The sequence below is a fragment of the Pinus tabuliformis genome, chromosome Q (genome assembly GCF_031772625.1).
Source record: "Pinus tabuliformis cultivar Carrire ecotype Pingquan chromosome Q, CPIR1, whole genome shotgun sequence".
Lineage (NCBI taxonomy): Eukaryota > Viridiplantae > Streptophyta > Pinopsida > Pinales > Pinaceae > Pinus > Pinus tabuliformis.
Genome location: NC_142296.1, coordinates 25395062 through 25420163, shown reverse-complemented (window position 1 = coordinate 25420163; position 25102 = coordinate 25395062).

Here is a 25102-nt window from a genome sequence, read left to right as displayed (position 1 = left end):
TATATTCACACCACGTGAATTGTACTATAGTACCTTGAGGGTCATTATCATTATCGGTGATTCCTCTCGCGCCTGTTAACAACTTACATTATTGGCTGGTAATTAGGCGATGTCTTTCCATGTTCGACTTCAGAACATCTTTTCACATGGATTGACTTGTACATCGGGCGAAGATTGAACGAGTTTGAAGACCTCAGATCTAGTTTCATCCATCCGAGCTACGATATATTCAGGAATATAAAGACATCAAATGTACACAGAAGCTGCACAGATGGTCATCTAAGCCAGGGAGGATGACCCTTCATATGAAGAATCACCAGTCTGCAACTGCAGACGATTATCTGTCCTATGTACATGAAAATGAATTTATAAAGCTGAGCATGGGAATGCCTGCCTCAGCTAGATCATGAAAATAATATGATGATGATGTATTGTATTGTATCTTATACAGGTCACCTTCCAGTTTGAATACCTCAGATCCTCATGATAAAGCATTTCACCCGACATCAAAAGATTTACAACTTCATGCTTTAGGGGGCAACTGTTATAGACATATTTGGGCACTGCAACCCCAATCTTATATGTCAATAAACCAAGGGCTCTTTAACCCCTAAAAGTGTTGTTTCATACCCTAAAGGATCATGGTCAACTGATTACATCATTCCCCAAAAGTTCCACCTGAAAAACCACTCAGAACTGGCCAAAACTGGACCATACTGACTGCTCCACTGTCAGGGTGTGATGCATACTGACTTCTACACTAGCCAGGTGTGATGCATATTGAAGAGGCCTTCTGTGGGGTGCGATGAGCGAGGATGGACAAATTTCCGAGACAGTTTGCTAAGTGGATGCTCATGGAATCTTCCAGAAACTTCTCATATGACACTTGCCTCTCTGAATTCACCCAGGGATGAGTAAGAGATCCAAGAAATCTCCAAGTGGAACCAAGAACAACAAGTGGAATGACACTAATCAAAAACCCAGAGATGACTCACACCCTTGCAGACATCTATAAATGGATCCCTCATCTTAGAGATCTGGAGGCGGGAATTTTGCAATTTGTATTGTTTGGTGATTTTGCTTTTCATAAGGTGAAGAGGGCTTTGATGCTGGATCAGACAACTAGGTTGTAATTCTCCCTTTTATTTTAATAAAGTTCTTTGAGTTTTCCTCCATACAATCGTGTATTTGTGAATCTTGCTATTTGTGAATGATATTGTATGTTCAATGTATTTCTGATTCTGCATTGTTTATGATATAATAGATTGAGATGCTTTGATGTTGTTTTGTTACTTTGTTTCTACAAATATTCTCTAAACGGGACAAGTAGGAGAGGAGTTGCAAGCTCTATCAAGGGGGAGAGAAATCGAGCAAGGAGTCAAGCGAAAGATCCAGGTTGGTCTCTTTGCTTCTCTCTTATCTATCTTACATAGAGGAAATCGCAAATTACTTTGATTGTTTGTTTCTAGGATAGCTGCCAATCCTAGTGGGACTAGCAGATTGAAAAGACACTAGTTTTCCTGGAAACAAGAGCATACGCATAAATGAAAGGTATAGATATGGTAATAATAATATTAATAATAAATTAGAGGGCTATAAACTGAAATAAACAGAGAGATAAATAACTATAACTGCAAATAAAGCCTGTATACCTCAAGATCTTAAAAATGACGTAGCTAGGGCTACCATAAACCTTTTCGCATGAAACGAAAGGGTTTCCTCATTGGAACGGATGCTCCTAACACAATAGAGCATCCCTCTCACCCCGAAAGCGATCATAAACAATAGATCTATGAAATGATAGTCAGATGCAATTGTACTGGCTTCGGATTTGGATCACCAATGGATGCGCCCTCGAATGGCTCTAATACCATGTAGGAATTTACAGGGTAAGTTCCTTAGATAGAACATCAAATGACACAGCTCATAAAAAGATTGTAGATCATCACATCAGTATTCCTGACGTGGTTAAAACCCTCAAAGCGGGAAATAGTCGACGGCTTGAGCCAGCGCGACCACTTCAGGCAATTTCTTAATGTAAAAGAAAGAAAATTTACATAAGCTTCTCTCATGAACAGTCACCTGACAAAAGACCCTCCATGCTATTTAAATAGAGATCATGGACCAATCAGGTGTTAGGCCACGGATCAAGTGTCGGTAATACCGAGGAGAGAATGAACCGTCGGATCACTTCATGTCTAGAACATATCGTGACCATCAGATTGTAAGTTACAAAAAATACATACTAAAGAAACACACTTTACCTAACTATACACTAGACCAAGTTATACTTAATTATTTCCTATGTGTCAGAATATCCTAACAACCAATACTACTAGAGAAGATAAAAAACTTTGGGTAGGTTGAATTATACCTCCCTCTGCCATTTTTGCAACCATACGTTCAATTTCACTCTTCCGACCATAGGGATATTTGCAAGGTTTGATATTTGGAGGAACACTTCCTAGAATCAAGTGAATAACATGATCATGATCGCGAATAGTGGGAGACCTTTGAGAATCTCAAATACCTTGGAATGGTTGTTAAGGACTCTTTGGAGATATAGAGAAATGGATAATTTAGATGTTTGAACAACTATTAAACATAATTGTGTAGTTACCCCTCATTGTTCCTTCTTTAAAAGCTTTGTCATGCCATTATCGTTGATTATCTTCCCAGGTTTCCCTGCAATACCCCTTAATTCAATTTCCTTTCATTCATAGAAAAAATTCAAGAAAAGTTCTTGAAAATTAAAAGTTATTGTCCACAAAGATTGTAAACCTTGGACTCCTAATTCAACATCTGCACCAACCATTAGAATGGAAAGTGTTGGACTATTCATTACATATTTCCCATGGTTAGATTGATATTATGACACTTTCCTGAGCAATTTATAGTTCCTCCATTTACAACCATCACTTGACACTTTGGTGTTGGATATAGAAAACAATTCAAATAATTGGTTATCTTACAATGAATAAAATTATGAGTACTACCTGAATCAATCAACACTATTACCCTTTTGTTCATGATAAACCCTTCTATCTTGAGAGTTTCTAGAGTGGTAATTCCTGCCAATGCATTACCTGAAATGGTCAAATTCATTTCTTCTTTTTCAACCACTGGGTTAGTTACTAGCATATATCTTCTTCTTTTGGTGTTTATTATTCATTTCTCCCCCCTCTTCGCAATCTATGTAAAATATTTTTTCTCAGCACACTTATGACCTTTAGTGTATTTGCTATCACAACTATAACAAAGCCCTTTTGCTCTTTCTTCCTCCAATTGTTGTGGTGTCAACCTTGTAGGTTGTGGGAGGCTATGAGCGCACACTTCCATCTTTATTGTTGTGAGTGGTAGACCTCCTTGTTTCCATAATTTTGCCTTCAAATTTTCTTGCCACCCTAGATGCATTCTATAATGTCTTAGGTTCCCAAAGGTGAACCTCATTTTGGATGTTATCCTTTAGGATCCCTATGAAGACATCAATCAAATGCTCCTCTGGAATTTTAGTTACTTTGATATTCAATCTTTGGAAGTCCTCAATGCGCTCCCCAATTGAATCTTTTTATTTGAGATTTATCAATTAGATATAGAAGGTATTTTTCTTTGTATCTTCATATTATGCTATCAATTGCTTTGTAAAAATTTTCCAAGTCACAAGTGATTTACGAGAACAAAGTCATCGACACCACACAAACTTATTGGGTTCACAATATAAAGATGCAATGTGTACCTTTTGTGTGTGTTGCATATCGTATAAATCAAAGAACTGCTCCATCTATAGCATCCATGTTACCAGATCCTTGCCATCAAACTTCCTCATATCAATCTTTGGAATATGGTTGATCTCCATCCCAAAGTTGGAGTCTCTAAAATCATGATTTACATTCCTTTTGTTTTCATCATGAGTTTCGCGGAATACCTTGTCACCATTAGGAAGCCTTTCTTGTAATAACTTTACCAAACCTTCCTTCAAACTTTGTATGCCTACTTTTAAAATATCTACATCCCATTTTATTTTTGCTTCTAAACCATCCATCTTAACATTCATCGCTCCCAATTCATTTTTCGTTTCTCTTTGTGAGAGTGAAAATTGTTGCACTTGTTCCCAAAATTTTGATATATCATGTTTCATTTCTTCTTCTTCACACATCATAATAGAGATTCCTGAGGGCTTAATGGGTGTAGCACTTTTTTTTTGAGAGATATTTTGGAACCAATTAATGACATCTATGCTTCAGTATGCCCTTTAAATCACTTCAAATTGATTTTTCAAACACAAGTTATGCAAATTTAAAAATACACACATTTTAGAGCTTGATTTTGAACTTGTTGATATGACTAACCTTGAAACTATTATATCTCTATAATTTTAGCTCCTAAAGATCTAAAACTCTATCCCGAGTTAACTATTTGTGTCTTCTTTCCAACCCCACAAGTTAGACTGAGATTGGACTCTTCACGATAAATTTATGTTAAATCTCCCACAATGGTTTGATTATGGACTGATTCAGTAGAGTTAACTTTTATTAGATTGCCATGTGTCATTGTTTTAACCTTCATCCTTGAAATCACATCCAAAAAACTAAAATCCTTGCACTTTTAGACACTTTTTACGAAATTCAAATCTGATTCTCAAGGAGAAATTTATGACAATTTTTCTCGAAACATATGTTTGAGATTGAATTCTAAAGTATATAGAAACCTTAAATTCCTTAGACCATATATCTGAAAATATAGCAAACCGACATCTAAAATTGTAACCATATGTTCAAAATTTTTTTAGCTCCACGTGGTAACAATTTCAAGGTCTAAAGCTTCACAAAAAAAAAGAAGAAAAAAAAAGTGTTATAGCAAAAATGCCATGATAACCCATTTGAAGCAGCCAAAACCCTAGAATCAAGAGCCTTGATAGAAAATGTTATGTAACCATATTAAAATAACACATAAACATAAGAAAAGATAGATCAACGACTGTATAATAAGTCACTTCTAGGGGGAAACCTCCCTTTACATCACAAAAATGAACAATTTTTGGATGATTCAAATGATAATACTTCCTTGGTATATATAAGAGTCTAAGGGGTCAAAATATAATTAGGGCCTATATAGCAGTAATAATGTAAGGGCACAACAATAAAAATATGGAGGGATACACTTATATTATAGGGACCTAACAATCTCTCTCTCACTCACACAAATGCATACACGCTATCATTCTCCCTTGTAGCATGTGGGGAATTGATGTAAGTCCTCAGTGGGTTGACATCAAAATTCCTCTCATTAACTTCAATGGATCTCCTTAGATTGATGTTAGAAGTTTTCAAAACTTAAGAGCAAGTTCGACTTGATCTAATGTGTGTTTCCTTGGTGTATGTTTGTAACTAACTAATTGAATTGTTACAATTTATTATAAATATACAATGACCTAATAGTTCATCTTCTTCTCAATACTAACGACACTCGATACATGTATTAACACATTATTGATCCATGATCAGAGTAATTCCTTGATGATCGACTGATTAGCAATGCTCATGTAATTTATCTTCTTTTTACAATGATATATTGCCTTGAGTGGCAATGTTGGTTGGGGTCATCGATCATTTCACGTCTCTTTTAGTGATTTTAACCATGGAAACATCAATACATTGATATTTGATAAGTGTGTGTGAGTAGTCGTCATCAAGTGTTCAATTTTGTAGATATACCTCATTTTTTGAACATGGTATCAAAGCCCCGAGTGTTAGATCAATTGGTTGTATCATTCATTAAAAGACAATATGTTGATAAGGAGGCTATAAGTCACGGGTTCAAATTCAATCAAGTCCTTCAAGGTTATCATTTGATCTTGCAACAAGCAATTGATACCATCCTCGATCAATATATTCCAAGGAAGATGGGGGATCCCAAAAAGTGTTATTTGATGGAAAAGAAAAGAAAAAATATATGCTATCAAAGCTCATATGAAGATCCACACATATTATTTATCAAGATCCTAAACTAATGTCATTACTTGTAACAAATTACTTCTAGATTATGTTATTTATAAGAATTGTGTGGCCAATTGAACTACTCCAATATGTTTGGAGCATCATTTTCAGATGGAAACCCTTTTCATTTCAATAAAAAATGTTTATGTTTATCAAATATACGTTGACATATCTTAGGTGTGGAGGTATGCATTTTTGTTTTAAAGTTGTCTATAAATCTCTTTTACATTCATTGAATATATATATATATATATATATATATATATATATATATATATATATATATATTTGGTTTTTCTATTTATATCTGTTAAAATTGGCAACTAGGGCCAAACTCCATGTGGGTCATCTTATTTATGGCAATTAATATTTTTATTGGATCCCTCTCATTGAGAGGTGTAGGATTGATCTAAAGATCATCCGATTCCAACAAGTATTTATGAAGATATGAATTTATTTAGATTATGGACAAATTGTCAAGTCGGCCAACAACTTGTGTAGGCTCAGAAGCCCAATAGTCATGTCTATTCATCATCTACGTTTTAGTATAAATAGGTGAGGGCATGAATTCATTTGTGACACACTCTTCATGTGATCTCCTCTCCACGTCTTGGGTTTTTGGAGAAGGAGAGACACTAAAGAGTACGCTGGCCTAGATGATGCCCTAGTTGAAAGTGATGCCCTAGAACTAAAACGCAGAAGCCCTAGAAACAGTCATGGAGAAGTCTATATGCAGCAAGAGGAAGGGTCTATCCACAGCCGCAGAGAAGTCTGTCCATAACCGCAGTAAGGGTAACGAAGCCGCAGTCATGGTAAAGAAGACGCTGTAAGGGTAATAAAGGGCGTAGTGATGCCCTAGCTACAGTAGCCGCAGTAGCTTTCATATGCAGTCATGGTGACATTTAATACGCTGTTCATGTGGTACCTTGACACGCTGTTCATATGACTATACACAGTCATAACCGCAGTCAAGAGCCTCCGTCAAAGCTTGAAGCTGCTATCAAGATATGAGGGTATCCAGAATGAAGGAGCAGATCCAAATCTAGGGCTTGACTGCACCTCGATTGGGTATTAGGTGCAGTCACAGTCAAGACCTCGGATAACTGGAGCGTATAGATAATCTCAACATTCCAGTATTGGGTTAATCTCGCATGAATAAGAGCAGTCTTGACATCATACTCTTGTAGCTACAAAACTTTGGATGGAGATGGAACAGTAAGACAGTCATGCCATAAAATTGATCTCGGTATTACAATGAAGGATATTCGGACCTGTTATCTAATAGTCTCGGCATATGTTTATGTGTCTCGATGTTATACATAACCACTTCAACTCTCCGTGTAATAATAAACTCAGTTACTATGTCAATGGAAGCAGAGATATGGTCCTAATCTCATGTTAGATAATCTCAGCACAATGAGACTGCATGCTGATGTATGAGGCAGCATGATGCTGATGGATGAGACAACATGATGATGTATGATGCAGCATAATGGGCATGTGCAGCATGATGATGAATAAGGCTGCATAATGATGGAAGATGCAGAATAATGAGCAACATGATGATGAAAGCATATGAGATGGTGCTACATGGTAAGGTGTAGCAAATGAACGAAATGGATAGGTGAAGCCGTCACCTTGGAGAATCAGTTGAAGCAGAATGTCTTTAACTGATCTCATGTATCATAGTTATAGGAGATGATCTATGCTTAGATCTAGATAAGTCAAAGTGTTGACTTCTGTTGTCAATGTACTATCTCTCTCACTTTCTCTGTTGAACTTTGAAGAACATAAAAGAAGAATTGATCAAGGGTTTCTCCACAATGGGGTTTGTCCTTGGCTGGCGCCACATCTTGTGTCCTCTTGTCTTGGCTTGTCTTCTGTGATTTATATTTATGTTCTATCTACAGTTTACTTTAATGCTGATGTGATTGCTAACCGTGAAAATTTAAATAAATTGCTATAGCATAGAACATACCTAAAATTAACATGGTCTCAGAGCAGAGGTGAAGACAATGCCCAAGCAAGAGTGAAAGAACAATCACCAAAGATAGTTGGGACAAGACAAAAGGATCAATGGGATCATCATCCCTCTTCTCATTCACTAAGGCTGAAGTCGAAGCAGAGAATATCATCAGAATGACACAACAGAATATGTCCAACCTAAAGATCACTTCATTGGAAGATCGGATCTCAGGGTGGAAGGAAAGATAGATAACTAGTTCGGCCATCATGCGAAGGAGTGTCCGAATGGAAGGGACACATCACTTGATGATGATAACAACATGGACATCTTCAATGATCAAAAGAATGATAAGTAATGCAGGTCATCAAGGACATGACCGACTCTTCAGAGAAAGCAAGGAACCCCAGGTATGAAGAATCAAATGTCGTTTCTGATAAGATAAAGAAGTGTTATCTTGTATTGGCCCTCTCCTTCAGATTCTTTGGGAATCTAGCTTATTGGTTGTAGTGCTTCAAGGCACTTCATCGGATAGAAGGGTGCACTCTCTAATTTGGTAGAGATGGAAACAATCATGGGATTATACTTGGAGCCGATGCCACCTATCCCGGCAAGGGTGCAGGGAATGTTATCCCTCAATTGAATGAGGGTAACTCGATTCATTTATAGAAACTCTTTTATGTACCTGATCGCAAGAAGAACCTGGTGTTCATTTCAGCAATGGAAGTCAAACGTTATGAGGTGACACTCATCGATGGAAAGGTCCTCAGGTTTGGAACAACCTGAGGGGTTTGAGATTGATGATCAGGAATCTCACGTGTACAGGTGGAAGAAATCCCTCTATGGCTTGGAGCAAAACACCCCGGGCATAGTATGAGAGGATTGATAGGTTTCAGATGAAGCTGAGATTCACTAGGAAACCGATCCAAACCAATACCCGAAGGTTGTGGATGATAGACTTCTCATACCGGCACCTATGTGTGACAGGTGCAGACCCTCTCATTTGTAGAAGATAGAGGGAGTTGGATTCCGAATGTGGAAAGATAAAATGCAAGCCTATGACTACCTCGAGGATCTTAAATTTAAGAAGTTATATGGTAGTGATGTCAGACCAGATTTGGGAAATGCCTCTGAGTTTCATAAACTCATTCACGTTGATGTTCTTGGTGACCCTCCATCTGGACATATGTTTTGCAGTTAGCATGATGAGCTCATATTTGGTTGAGCCTCACTGGATTGATGCCAAGAATCCTCTGAGATATCTTCAGGGCACAATCTCCCATGGATTGAGATACATTGCCTGGAATATGAAACTGCATAATTATTCAAATGCTGGCTGGGCAGGCAGTGTGGAGGATCACTAGAGCACTTCTCAGTGCTGGTTCTCCTTGGGATCTGCTTCGATATCCTAGATGAGCAGGAAGCAGAAGTCGGTGGCTTTGAGCACCGCTGAGGTAGTCTGGTTATGAAAGCTCTTCAGTGAGTTGTTTGGATTTACACTGGATACCACTGTGATCCTATGTGATAACCAGAGTGGGATTCGTTTATCAGAAAATCCCGTATTTCATGATCACTCCAAGAATATCGATATCAAGTAACACCATATTCGAGATATGGTGCAGTGGGGAGCTATAAGGCTCCAACATATCAGTACAGATGAACAGGTCGCCGACATTTTAACAAAGCCCCTAGGAAAGGTCAAATTCTTGACTTTCTGAGAACGATTTGGTGTCATTCAGAGACCCTCTAACGAGGGTCAAGTATGATGTACTGAGCTCTGGGAGCTCCAGGGGAGCGTGGGGTACTTCTTGGAGCGACATATGACCACAGGGTGACTCACCATCCCCTGGTGGTGTACGTGTACAGGGTAAAAGAATCAAAACTTTCCTTGTGACACCCCATGGCAACTATGTAGCAGGATGATTAGTTCTCCTGTGAGGTCTAGATGATGTGTTCTCCATGACAATTGTGTAGCAGGATGATTAGTTCTCCTGTGAGGTCTGGATGATGTGTTCTCCATGACAATTGTGTAGCAGGATGATTAGTTCTCCTGTGAGGTCTGGATGATGTGTTCTCCATGACGATTGTGTGGTAGGATGATTAGTTCTCCTGTGAGGCATGGATGATGTGTTCTCCATGGCGATTGTGGAACAGGATGTTCGCTCTCCTGTGGACAGGATTATTAGGTCTCCTGTCAAGGCATCCTACCCATGTAGTCTAGGACTCATGGGAAGTACCTCTCATCTGATCAATGAGCAGGGAAATGAGGATAGGGACCATAGTAGTACCAATGGACACATCGTTGTATCTACCGTACTCCCTAAGCTAGGATGACCTTCATTGATCTGGGATCAATGATACTGGTTTGGGACCAGTGGTAGGAGTTGTACCCACTATGACACTGACTTCGGGTCAGTAGAGGACTGGTCTGGGACTAGTGGTACATACTCTGAGATTGACTTCGAGTCAGTAGAGTACTAGTCTGGGACCAGTGGTAGAAGTTGTACCTACTGACTTCGGGTCAGTGGAGAATGGCATGACACATTCTCGATCAATTCTTCTTCTTCATGGTTTAGTAGAGCAAAGCGGAGCTAGCAGAGCTAAGTAGAGCTAGCAAAGCTGAGCGGAGCTGAGCAGAGCGGTGCAGGGCACTGATGGCAGAGATAGTACAGTTGGACATATGGATCAGCTGATGGAGTTCTCCCTAGTTGAGAGGGAGTGTTAAAATTGGCAACTAGGGCCAAAATCAATGTGGATCATCTTATTTATGGCAGTTGATATTTTTATTGGATCCCTCTGATTGAGAGGTGTAGGATTGATCTAAAGATCATCCGATTCCGACAAGTATTTATGAAGATATGAATTTATTTAGATTATGGACAAATTTTCAATTCAGCCAGCAACTTGTGTAGGCTCAGAAGCCCAATAGTCATGTCTATTCATCATCTAGGTTTTAGTATAAATAGGTGAGGACATGAAGTCATTTGTGACACACTCTTCATGTGATCTCCTCTCCACGTCTTGGGTTTTTGGAGAAGGAGAGACACTAAAGAGTACGCTGGCCTAGATGATGCCCTAGCTGAAAATGATGCCCTAGAACTAAAAGCAGAAGCCCTAGAAACAGTCATGGCGAAGTCTATACACAGCAAGAAGAAGGGTCTATCCACAGTCGCAGAGAAGTCTGTCCATAACCGCAGTAAGGGTAACGAAGCCGCAGTCATGGTAATGAAGACGCTGTAAGGGTAATAAAGGCCGCAGTGATGCCCTAGCCGCAGTAGCTTTCATACACAGTCATGGTGACATTTAATACGCTGTTCATGTGACACCTTGACACGCTGTTCATATGATTATACACAGTCATAACCGCAGTCAAGAGCCGCCGTCAAAGCTTGAAGCTGCTATCAAGATATGAGGGTATCTGGAATGAAGGAACATATCCAAATCTAGGGCTTGACTGCACCTCGATTGGGTATTAGGTGCAGTCACAGTCAAGACTTCGGATAATTGGAGCGTATAGATAATCTCGGAATTCCAGTATTGGGTTAATCTCGCATGAATAAGAGCAGTCTTGACATCATACTCCTGTAGCTATAGAACTTCGGATGGAGATGGAACAGTAAGACGGTCATGCCATAAAATTGATCTTGGTATTACAGTGAAGGATATTTGGACCTGTTATCTAATAGTCTCGGCATATGTTTATGTGTCTCGATGCTATACATAACCACTTCAGCTCTCCGTGTAATAATAAACTTGGTTACTATCTCAATGGAATCAGAGATATGGTCCTAATCTCATGTTAGATAATCTCAGCATAATGAGATTGCATGCTAATGTATGAGGCAGCATGATGCTGATGGATGAGACAATATGATGATGTATGATGCAGCATAATGGGCATGAGCAGCATGATGATGAATAGGGCTGCATAATGATGGAAGATGCAGAATAATGGGCAGCATGATGATGAAAGCAGATGAGATGGTGCTACACGGTAAGGTGTAGAAAATGAACGAAATGGATAGGTGAAGCCGTCACCTTGGAGAATCAGTTGAAGCAGAATGTCTTCAACTGATCTCATGTATCATCGTTATAGCAGATGATCTATGCTCAGATCTAGATAAGTCAAAGTGTTGAATTCTGTTGTAAATGTACTATCTCTCTCACTTTCTCTGCTAAACTTTGAAGAACATAAAAGAAGAATTGATCAAGGGTTTCCCCACATTGGGGTTTGTCCCTAGTTGGCGCCACATCTTGTGTCCTCTTGTCTTGGCTTGTCTTCTGCGATTTATATTTATGTTCTATCTGCAATTTACTTTAATGTTGATGTGATTGCTAACTGTGAAAATTTAAATAAATTGCTATAGCATAGAACATACCTAAAATTAACAATATCACTAGGTTGCATCCTTTCTCATATGCATATGCTTTTTGCCCCATTCCCTGTACAATCTTGGCATATAAAAAATAAGGAGAAATGTTTTTGTTTGTTTGTTTGTTTTTTTTTACATGCATATGTTTTTTACTTGATGTCGTATACAATCTTGGAAAATTGAAAACTTATATTTTTAAGGTGATGTTTTGATGTTGCATGATTTTGGTTTTTAAACTAGCCCAATTTTTCTTTCTCACAGTGGTTGCCCTTTTCCTTATAAAATGGCATGTACAACTAATGTTTGTATTCATTATTAAAGAAAGGTATATCTCTTTCTCTCTCACACACACATACATACACATTGTTGTCACTTTCTGCAAAATGTGTTTTTAGTCGTCCAAAGAGTAAATAAGCAGAGAAGTTTGTAGTAATTTTCCAAGCAGCAAAAGGACTCAAAGCCTAAATTGTACCCTCTCCACTGGAAAGTGCTTTGAACAATCTTTCCAACAATATGTGGAATTCCAACAATGGACTCTTGGATCAAAAGATATGGTTGCTAAGGTTTAAGGATTGAGCCTTAGGAAGGAATATCAGATGTCCAATATATCGGAGATCGCATATCGGAGGTCCAGAGATCTCGGTGATCATAACATTAGAGCATCAGCCATATCAACAATCGTAACATCAGAGCATCAGGCATATCGGAGGTCCATAGATATCGAAGATCGCATATCGGAGGTCCACAATTGGTGCATCACAACATTAGAACATTAGCCATATTGATGATCACAACATTAGAGCATCAAGCATATCAGTGCATCACATATCGGAGGTCCAGAGATATCCGCACATTGCAACATCCCAATCAGGAATATCGGTGATCGGAGAAACGAAACTTCTGAACATGAGCACCTCTTAAAAAGTTGCGATATGGGTGAAGTGTTGATAGTGTTAAAAATTGTCGGGAACGCCGAAAAGGATTTATAAAGGATCTCATCACAAAACCAAAGGTGGGAGGGCCCTTTTCTCTCTCCTCTAGCAAGACACATAGTGGCATATGATTGGTCCCAATAAGCTACAGTGGCATCTGACATCAGCATGATGTGGTGGTACGGAAGGACACGTGGTAGGAAGTTTTGGCGTTTTGAGGGGCCTAAAGGGACAAATATGTGTGACACATGTCACCACTCATGAGGTGCCACGTGGAGCGATGACGTCATATAAGAGGTTGGCTTATCGAAGGTTGAGGATGTTGACACTTTGTAACACTTAATACTTAAAAAAGTTCAGATAAGGAGGCTCCGATATTGGGTTGGCACCATGGTTGCAAAGACTCAAAGAACCAAGGGCGCTAAGCACTTAACAAAGAAAAATGGCCCCCGACAGGAGAAAAATGCCCTAGAACCTTAAGGCTAAGCAAATGGCCATAACCCTCGGTCCTATGATGAGAAATGTAGAAAGGGGCTAAACAAAAGGAGCCTGGTGGCATCAGAACTTTACGATTTCAGAAGGCTTTTGCAAATGAAGTTCTGATGAGTTGCAACTTCGACATATTGGGCTCTGATAGTGTAATGTAAACGTGTTAAAATATGGATGAGTTGGTAGCTATGTTACAGAACACCACTAAGGCCATCACAGGTGATTGCACCCAGTTCTAGAAAGTGGGAATTCAAGTAGTTAAGGTGAAAATGACAGGTGAACCGAATGAGTAGCTGAAGAAGAACATCATGGCAAAGGCGTGGCCTAATTGGAGGTAATCAGGCATGGTAGGCAGATATTTTCTCGACCATCATTATACTAATAGTCTTGGCGTGTAAATGCTCAGCTGCCCAAATCATTGCAACACATTTGATTCCTTTCTTTAAAATACACAAAATCACAAAAATGAAAAAACGGACAGTTAGAGCTCGACTAAGATATTTTGTAACTATTGTTCAAGCTCTCCCTCTCCTTATAAAAAGAGGGAAGAAACACTTAAATAAGGTTCAAATTTTTGGGAAAGAACGCTTGGAAAGGGCCTTTTGTTGTTTTCATGAAGACAATGTTATGAATCTCGATGTATGTATGTTTCTCAAAAGATTAATACGAGATTTATGGTGTTTCCAACTTATTGGATTGTAGTATGTTCATCTCCCTTTGTGTTTTCATATATATTAATTATTCTTCTTAGATTTCATGTCACATAGTTGCGAGACATATTTCTCATTAGATGCAGATTCATTTTTGATCGAGTTATTGATGGAAAATGCCCGTATAAGATTCATTTCAATCAAGTTATTGATGGATAATTTTTGTATTGATATGGAAATTAAGTCTTTAAAAGGCGCTACATGTATCTTAGTGTTCCATAAACATTCCCTTTCTCTCATTTCTCTCTAAATCCACATATATATAATATTAAAGTTTAAGCTCTGTATGATGGATTTCTCCTCTACTACCTTCTACCATTACACTTGTCTTAATAATTTATTTGTTGCAAGCTTTCAATTTGATTTGGCCCCCACTAACCGAGGATTATTTCCTGTGTATTCCTACGTGTACACTGGTTCATGCATTGTATCTTTAGGAATGGTTTTGAATCAATCCTATTTGAATTACTTGTGAAAAACTATGGTGTTACAAGTCCTTAAGACAAAATTGACAACGCTAATTAAGATGTCCTAGGAACTGGTCTCCTATCAACCCAGAGGCTATCTCTAGGAGTGAAAACATCTTTTTGGCGCAATTTCTGGGGAACGAATCATAATATTTTTCCCTGGGTACGACAATTTTTAGATTCCCTCTCTCAGGTGAGCAAGGAAAGTGTGAGTTGGAGATCTCTCACCTTTGCGACTCCATTGTTTGAATCTTATTGTAAACACCTTGACGAATCCAATGTCTATATCCTTATTTGGTCATCTTGGCTTTCAAGAGGCCTCATACTCGCTCTGATGCTAAACAACAGAAAACTTCCCCTACATTTGAACTTGAGATCACTCACCTAAAGGGGTTTTCAAAATGGCCCTTCTTGCATTCTTGGCCAACAAATTTTACCCACTATATTTTTCTTCTATTGCTGGTTATCCCCATCATGTCCCTTTAGTTCATGAATGGTATACCTATTTGCCTAGATTTAGTGGAAACACAGATAGAAGGTCGGACCAACACCTCAAGGATTTTCATGAATGCATGGAACAACAGGGTATTGTTTTTGAAGATGTGAAAATGAAATTGTTCATGTATTCTTTAGATGAAGATGCTAGAGTTTGGTACAGAACAATACCTCATGGAAACATATCTTCCTTAAAGAGCTTTCACATAACATTTAATCTTTTTTGCAAAATATTATATCCACCGGGTGCTCTGTTTGAAGATTGTTGTGCACATTTTAATGTTGAAAATATTTCTGAGGTTAATGATCCTGTTGAAGATGTTTGTGGGGCTCAACTCCAAGAAAACATATACTTTCATCAAGAAGCATCACCCAATGATCAAGAAAGGGAAGAAGGAGACATTATCAAGCTGCAAATAAACCCTCAGAGATCTTATTCTGTCGAATTTGATGATTCTCCTTCTTATGATTCGTATGAATCTGATGGGATGTTGAGCAATGCAATAATACAATATTCCTAGTCATGGGAAGTTGAAAAAAGAGAAGGCCCACTAGAAGGTTAATAAAGAGGCTCCAGTTTATGATCCACATCCTTCAAATGGAGAACAAGTTCAAGAAGTTGATATTAAAATTGATAAAGATTCTCCGATCTATGATTCAGATTATTGAAAAGAGGATAAGATTTTTTTAGACTTTCAAAGAGACCTAGTTGAAAACAAGTGGGGAGAATATTACCAACAACAACTCCTTCAAGAGGAGCCCATAGTTGAAGAGCCAAGCAATGTCGATGGCTGCCTATTGCAGAAAGATTCCTGCCGGGAAACTGTTCAAGAGAGGGAGACAACCATAAACTTCTCTCATCAGTTCTATGATCTAGTAGATGACTATATGGCATCTTTCTTTGGTCAACAACCAATCTCAATTATGGGGTATGTATTAAATGTTTTACCTCAAGATTTAAAATGGTACATGCTTGTTTTAGTTGTTGACTTTCAAGAGACCAATGGCATAAGGTCTCGTACTCAGGTGTTGGGCTAGTATCATTGGAAGGTTGACCTCACTTGGGTGAATTGAGCCCTATGCATAAGGAAGAGTTGTATATAAGTAAGCTCACTATGTGAGTGTTTAATTTCCAGTTTTTAGAGTTTGTAGTTTTGCATTTTAGTTTTATGAGGACAAGACTCCCAACAAATGAAGTTCCATGGAGATTTTTGGTTTTATAGGTTAATTATACTTTTTACTCCATGCCTAATGGTGAAGGCTACTATTCTGCAAGTTCTTAGCACCTTTCCAGCAAGAAACTGTCCCCAATTGGAGCCAATGTTGTCACTTACTGCAAAATGTGTTTTCAAGCGTCCAAAGTGTAAATGAGCAGAGAAGTTTTCAGTCATTTTCCAAGTATCAAAAGGACTCAAATCCTAAATTGGACCCTCTCCATTGGAAAGTGCTATGAACAAGCTTTCCAACGATATGTTGAAGTCCAACAATGGATTCTTGGATCAAAAGATATGGTTTGCTAAAGTTCATGGATTGAAGCCTTAGGAAGGAATATCGGAGGTCCATAGATATCAACGATCTCAACATTAGAGCATCAACCATATCGGCGATCGCATATTGGAGGTCCATAGATATTGGCACATCGCAACATCAGAGCATCGACCATATCGACGATCGCAACATCAGAGCATCAGGCATATCGACACATCACATATCGGAGGTCCAGAGATATTGGCGCATCACATATTGGAGGTCCAAAGATATCTGCACATTGCAACATCGCAAACAAGCATATCAGCGATCAGAGAATCAGAACTTTTGAACATGAGAAACTTTTAAAAAGTTGTGATATGGGTGAAGTGCTAATATTGTTAAAACCATCGGGAATGACAATAAAGGATTAACAAATGATTTCATCGCAAAACCAAACTTAGGGGGGCGTTTCTCTCTCCTCTAGAAGGACACGTGGTGGCATATGATTGGTCCCGATAAGCTACAGTGGCATCTGACATCAACATGACATGGCAGTACGGAAGGACACGTGGCAAGAAGTTTTGGCGTTTTGAGGGTGCATAAGGGGACAAATCTAGGTGACACGTGTCACCACTCATGAGGTGCCATGTGGAGCGATGATGTCATATCGGAGGTCGCCATATCAAAGGTTGAGGATCTCGGCACTTTGTAACACTTGATACTTGACAAAGTTTCGATAAGGGGGCCCCGATATTAGGTTGGCACCACGATCACAAGGACTTAAAGAACCAAGGGCGCTAAGCACTTAACAAAGAAAAATGGCCCCCGACATGAGCAAAATGCCCTAAAACCTTAAGGCTAAGCGGCAGGCCACAACCCTTGGTCATATGATGAGAAATACAGAAAGGGGATAAACAAAAGGAGCCTGGTGGCATCAAAACTTTACGATTTCAAAAGGCTTTTGCAAATGAAGTTTCGATGAGTTGCAACTTCGACATATTGGGCTCTAATAGTGTAATGCAAAAGTGTTAAAAGATGGATGAGTCAATAGCTATGTTATAGAACACCACTAAGGCCATCACAAGTGATCACTCCCAGCTCTAGAAAGTGGGGAATTCAAGCAGTTAAGGTGAAAATGACAGGTGAACCGGCTGAGTAGTTGAAGAAGAACATCATGGAAAATACATGGCCTGATCGGAGGAAATCACAGGCACGACATGGAGATATTTTCTCGGCCATCATTTGATTGTTCCATTTTGATATTTTTGTGATTTTGTGTATTTTAAAGAAAGGAATCAAATATGTTGCAATGATTTGGGTGGTTGAGCCTTCGCACGCCGAGACGGCTAGTCGATCAGACAGCTGGAGCTCGGCTAAGATATTTTTCTCAGTCATCATTCAGTTGTTCCATTTTGTTATTTTTGTGATTTTGTGTATTTTAAAGAAAGGAATCAAATTTGTTGCAATGATTTGGGCGGCTGAGCCTTCCACACCGAGACGAACAGTGGACCAAACAGTTGGAACTCGACTAAGATATTTTGTAACTGTTGTTCAAGCTCTCCCTCTCCTTATAAAAAGAGGGAAGAAACACTTAAAGAAGGTTCAATTTTTTTGGAAAGAACTCTTGGAAAGGGCCTTTTCCTGTTTTCATGAAGACAATGTTATGAATCTCGATGTATGTATGTTTCTCAGAAGATTAATATGAGATTTCTGTTGATTCCAACTTATTGGATTGTAGTATGTTCATCTCCCTTTGTGTTTTCATATATGTTAAATATTCTTATTAGATTTCATGTCACGTAGCTGCTAGAAATATTTATCATTAGATGCAGATTCATTTCGATCAAGTTATTGATGGAAAATGCCTCTATAAGATTCATTTTGATCAAGTTATTGATGGATAATGCCTATATTGATGTGGAAATTAAGTCTTTAAAAAGCGCTCCATGTATCTTAGCATTCCATAAACATTCCCTTTCTCTTGTTTCTCTCTAAATCCAGATATATAGAATTCTTAAATTTTAAGCTTTGTATGATGGATTTCTCCTCTATTGTCTTCTACCATTACATTTGTCTTAACAATTGATTTTCTGCAAGCTCTCAATCTGATTTGGCCACCACTAACCGAGGATTATTTCCTGTGTATTCATGCATGTACGCTGGTTCATACATTGTATCTTTATGAATGGTTCTGAATCAATCCTATTTGAATTACTTGTGAAAAAATATGGTGCTACAAGTCCTTAAGACAAATTTGACAACACTAATTAAGATGTCCTAGGCATTGGTCTCCTATCAACCCAGAGGTTGTCTCTAGGAGTGACAACATCTTTCTGGCACCGTTGTCGGGGAACGAATCAGAATATTTTTCCCTGGGTATGACAATTTTTACATTCCCTCTGTTGGGTGAGCAAGGGAAGTGTGGGTTGAAGATCTCTCACCTTGGCGACTCCACTGTTTGAATCTTATTGTAAACACCCTGGCGACTCCATTGTCTATATCCTTATTTGGTCATCCTAGCTTTCAAGAGGCCTCATACTCACTCTGATGCTAAACAACAGAAAACTTCCCCTACATTTGAACTTGAGATCACTCACCTAAAGGGGTTTTCAAAATGGCCCTTCCTGCATTCTTGGCCAACAAATTTGCCCCACTAGATTTTTCTTCTGTTGCTGGTTATCCCCATCATGTCCCTTCAGTTCATGAATGGTATACCTATTTGCCTAGATTTAGTGGAAACACAGATAGAAGGTCAAACCAACACCTCAAGGATTTTCATGAATGCATGGAACAACAGGGTATTGTTTTTGAAGATGTGAAAATGAAATTGTTCATGTATTCTTTAGATGAAGATGCTAGAGTTTGGTACAAAGAAATACCTCATGGCAACATATCTTCCTTAAAGATCTTTCACATAACATTTAATCTATTTTGCAAAATATTATCCACCGGGTGCTCCATTTGAAGATTTTCGTGCACATTTTAATGTTGAAAATATTTATGAGGTTAATGATCCTACTAAAGATTGTTGGAAATAATACTGAGAGGGGGGGGGTGAATCAGTATTATCTAATTCTTTTAATAAATCTTCCTTATTTGTTCTTTGAATTATTTTGAATGTCAGTATCATAAAATAATGAGCATGAAGAAAAACAGATAGTCACACCAAAGAACACAAGATGTAAGGTGGAAACCCAATGTGGGTGAAAACCACCTGCTGCAATATGTCTCTATCTTCTTTCAACTTAGAAACTTCTTTTACAATGGTTTTGTACTGGTGCAGTCCTTTACCAGTACGCAGGCTGCAACCTGCAGAGAGCTACAACTCTCTCTCTCTCTCGTTTTCCAGTCTCTCCTGGAAGGGAGATACAACCCCCTACTTCTTTTCATAAAGCATCAAATGATCATCAAGTACATAAAAGTTACAGTCCACTACAGTTATCAGATCAGCAATAACAGAACTAACCCAGAACACCTTATCAACAGAAAATTTCAGTCAACAGAACATTTTAATACAGATACGCAGTTTTCCCTTCTGTGGCCTGCGTCGCGACGCAGTTCACCTTCTGCTTTCCTGCGTATACCCGCAGGAATCCTTCTGCCGAACTGCGTGCCCACGCACTGTACCTTGAACCGCGCTGCGTATTATTCCTGCAGGGACGCACCCCAAAATACTATCGCGCTGCGTACGGACGCACCTGGAAATACTATCGCGCCGCGTACTTTTACTGCACGGACGCACCTGAACCTTAGTCGCTCTGCGTACCCACGCAGGTCTCCTTCTTCTGCTCTGCGTACCGACGCAGGTCTCCTGTTTCTGCTCTGCGTACCGACGCAGGTCTCCTGTTTCTGCACTGCGTACCCACGCAGCTCTTCTGTTAAACACCTGCGTCCTTCTGATTAGGGTCGAATAGGCAGTCCACCAGAGTGGCACAGTTGCTCAGATCTGATCATGCGCTCGAGAGATCACCCTTCACAGATTCGCCTTCAACCTCCCTTTCATATAGATCAAGCTTTTAAGACCATAACCCAATATTTCAGATCTAAAGATATTCAATTGCAAAAGATGCTTAGCCAAGGGATCTCCTTTGCTTTATATAGGCAAGCTCCTCCTAAAATCATGGAACAATACCACGAGCCGACACCATAATAACCCAATACCGTCGGCTAAATACCAAGAGTAAAACATAAGAAACCCCACGTGTGCTTTTGTCTGCCTTGAAATGTGTGCACTGGGGGGACGCACCTCCTGAACAGCTGGCTTGCATATCTGGACGCGGTCCTTGCATGGTGTACCTGCGGGTACGCACCTTCTAAACTGATTTCCTGCGTCCTTCTTAATTTTCAACAAATTGAGAGCCTTGCCACGGGAGTTGCCATCAAGTACAACATCTGTAACATATAGCCATATCAGAAACATAATGCCAACAATCTCCCCCTTTGGACTTGATGGCAACCTCACAATCTTCAGTCTTCAGCTTCATTCTCCCCCTTTGACATCAAGGGCAAAGGGGTATGCTCCCCCTAAGAACATGCTCCCCTTGAATATGAACCCGATCTGCAACAAAGAACCATAATCCACCATGAAAGAGATAGAGACATATTGCAGCTATTTCCAAGATCTCCTTCTGACCATCCTCCATAATGCCAACAATGCATTATATGCTCCCCCTGAACCTGTACCATCAATCAAAAAAGGTTCAACAATAAGATGATGCATCAACAACTCCCAGCTTTTGCCTGAGGTATTCAAAAGTGTCCCTGGGCAAGGGTTTGGTGAGAATATCAGCAACTTGTTCCTTAGAAGGAACATACTCCAACTTGACCTTTTGTTCAAGCACTTGTTCCCGGAGAAAATGATACTTGATTGGTATGTGCTTGGTTTTTGAATGCATAACAGGATTTTTTGAGATGCTGATTGCACTTGTGTTATCACATAAGATGGGGATAGGTGGTGTACAAGTGATTTGAAAATCCTGCAAAGTCTGCATCATCCAAAGGAGTTGAGTGCAACAAGATGCAGCAGCAACATATTCCGCTTCAGCTGTAGACAAAGCAATCGAACTCTGTTTCTTGCTGAACCAAGATACCAATCTGGAACCCATAAAGAACGCACCACCACTAGTGCTTTTCCTGTCATCCACGCTTCCGGCCCAATCTGCATCTGTATAAGCATGAAGTGTAAGATCTGTATCTCTAGGATACCATAAGCCATAATTTTGAGTCCCTTGAAGATATTTGAAAATTCTCTTCACTGCCTGAAGATGAGTCTCCTTCGGATTTGCCTGAAATCTTCCAACTATTCCAACTGCATGCATGATGTCCGGTCGGGTACCTGTCAAATAAAGTAAACTTCCAATCATAGATCTGTAGGTTGGTTGATGTACTGCTGCAGATTCATCATTTGCACTGAGGCTACATCCTGTGACCATGGGTGTACATACTAGTTTTGCATCTTCCATACCATATTTCTTCAAACTCTGTTTGAGATACTTGGTTTGAGATAAAAAGATTCCTCCTTCTTTTTGTTGGATTTGCAAACCAAGGAAATATGTCAGTTCTCCTAGCAAAGACATTTCAAATTCTTTCTGCATGACCGAGGCAAAGCTTTGACTCATAGCTTCTTCATTGCTCCCAAAAATAATGTCATCTACATACACAACAAGTATTAGCAATTTGTCATTTTCAACTTTTATATAAAGATTGCTATCTGCTGATCCTTTTGAAAAACCTTGTTGATGAAGATATTTGTCCAAACGGTAGTACCAAGCCCTTGGAGCTTGTTTGAGACCATAGAGAGCCTTTTTCAATCTGCATACAAGATTTGGATCATTTCCAAGAATGAACCCATCTGGTTGTTCAATGTATACTTCTTCTTCCAGGTCTCCATTCAGAAAGGCTGATTTCACGTCCATTTGAAATACTTTGAAATTTTGAAAACTTGAGAGAGCAAGGAACATTCGGATGGCCTCAAGTCTTGCAACAGGAGCAAAGGTTTCTTCAAAGTCTATTCCTTCTTGCTGCGCATACCCTTTACAAACAAGTCTGGCTTTGTTTCTAATTACTTCTCCATTTTCATTCAATTTGTTTTTGAAGACCCATTTTGTTCTGATAACATTCTTATCCTTTGGTCTAGGAACCAGTTCCCAAGTGTTGTTATTTTCGATTTGCTCAAGTTCTTCATCCATTGCTTTCACCCAACATTCATCTTTGCATGCCTCTTTCACACTTTGTGGTTCAGTAGAGGAGAGTAATGCCAAATAGCTTGAAGCTTCTGCAACTGTTCTTCTTGTTTGTACACCTGCTTCTTTCTGCCCCATAATCTGAGATTCTGGATGATTCTTCTGAACATATCTGGATGGAGTCTTTTCTTCTATTCTTGTCTGCTCCTCTGGTTCTTCTTGAGGTTCTTCATCATTCTGTCTTTGAGGGTAGCCTTCATCTTCTTCGATGTCTTCATGATGTACTTGCCTAGGAATGTATCCCTTCTCATCAACCACTACATCAATGCTGTCAACAATTCTGCCAAGTCTTTTATTGTAGCATTTGTATGCTTTGCTATGTGGAGAGTAACCAAGAAGAATGCCTTCATCTGCTCTAGGTTCAAGTTTGCCAAGCTGCTCATCAGTATTCTTGATATAGCATTTGCTCCCAAAGATTTTGAAGTGCTTTACCGAAGGAGTCTTACCACTCCAGAGCTCATGAGGAGTTTGAGTGCTGTTCACCCGGACATTTTTTTTGTTGAGAATAACAACCGCAGCATGTGTAGCTTCACCCCAGAAAGTTGCGGGAGTTCCTGATTCATCAAGCATAGCACGAGCCATTTGTTGGACTGTTCTGTTCATTCTTTCCACAACTCCATTTTGCTGAGGAGTTCTAGCTGTAGAGAATTCTCTTCTTATCCCATGTTCTTCATAGAAATCGAAAAATTCATTTGAGGTAAACTCCCCACCTCTGTCGGATCTGAGGCACTTAATTTTGTGACCTGATTCATTTTCAACCAAGGCTTTGAAGGATTTGAATTTTTCGAATGCTTCATCTTTGTGCTTCATAAGTCCTAGCCAGACAAACCTGGAGAAATCGTCAATGAATAATATCAGGTATTCTTCTCCTCTAGGTGTTCTTTTCCTGAATGGACCGCATGTATCTGTATGAACTAGCTCAAGAGGCATGCTAGCTGATCCTTCCTTCTCTGGAAAGTTAGTTCTGGTTTGTTTTCCAAACTGACATGATTTGCATATGGTGTTGTCAGGAATTTTGATATCTGGAAGATCACGAACTGCCTGATATTTGCATGCTTTCCTTATTTGTGAAAAGCTTAGATGCCCCAGCCTCCGATGCCATAACCAGTGCTCATCATCCTTGCTCAGATAGCATTGTTGTTGTCCTTCTTCAAATATGTACAGATTATTTGGAGTTCTTTTGCCTTTGATTACTGTTTTACCTGTATCAAGATCACGAACAAGACATCCATTTGATCTGAATATAACCTCGGTTCTTTGATCACACATCTGGCTGACACTTAGAAGATTATGCTTCAATCCATCAACATACAAAACATTTCCAGCCTTGACCTTTTCTTTTAACTGAGCAATGCCCTTTCCTTTTATAGTTGCAGGAGTATCATTTCCAAAAGAGACTTTCTTTCCCTTTTCTAGAGCAGAATAAGACTCGAGTTTTTCTTTATCACCTGTCATATGCTTCGAACATCCACTGTCAATGTACCATAGATTTTCCTGTCCCTCTGCATAAAATGCTATCCCACATATTTCTGTTTGAGGTTCCTTTATTCTCCATGTTTTGGTGTTTGAGGCTTGTTCCTTTTTCTGCTGAAACCTGCTCCTGCATTCAGAGTCTTCATGACCAAAGTTATTGCAAATAGAACATTCAACTTCATTTTCAAGAACCGAAAAGTTGTTATAGGTCCTTTTTGTAATCCCTGTCATACTTCTTTGTTTTTGAGCTTCCCTAGTCATGATCGTTTTATATGCAACACATTGAGCTGCTTTGTGACCAAAGTTATGGCAAGAAAAGCATTGTCCATTGAAGAAACTTCTGCGGTTATTGAATCTACCAGCCAACTGATTGTAATTTCTATTTTCATCTATTCTTGAACCAAATTGAGAAGATTTTACTTGTGGCTGGTTGTAACTTTTGTTCACCCTTAAGATGGATTGCCCTTGATAGTTTCTGTTTGTAATTCGTTC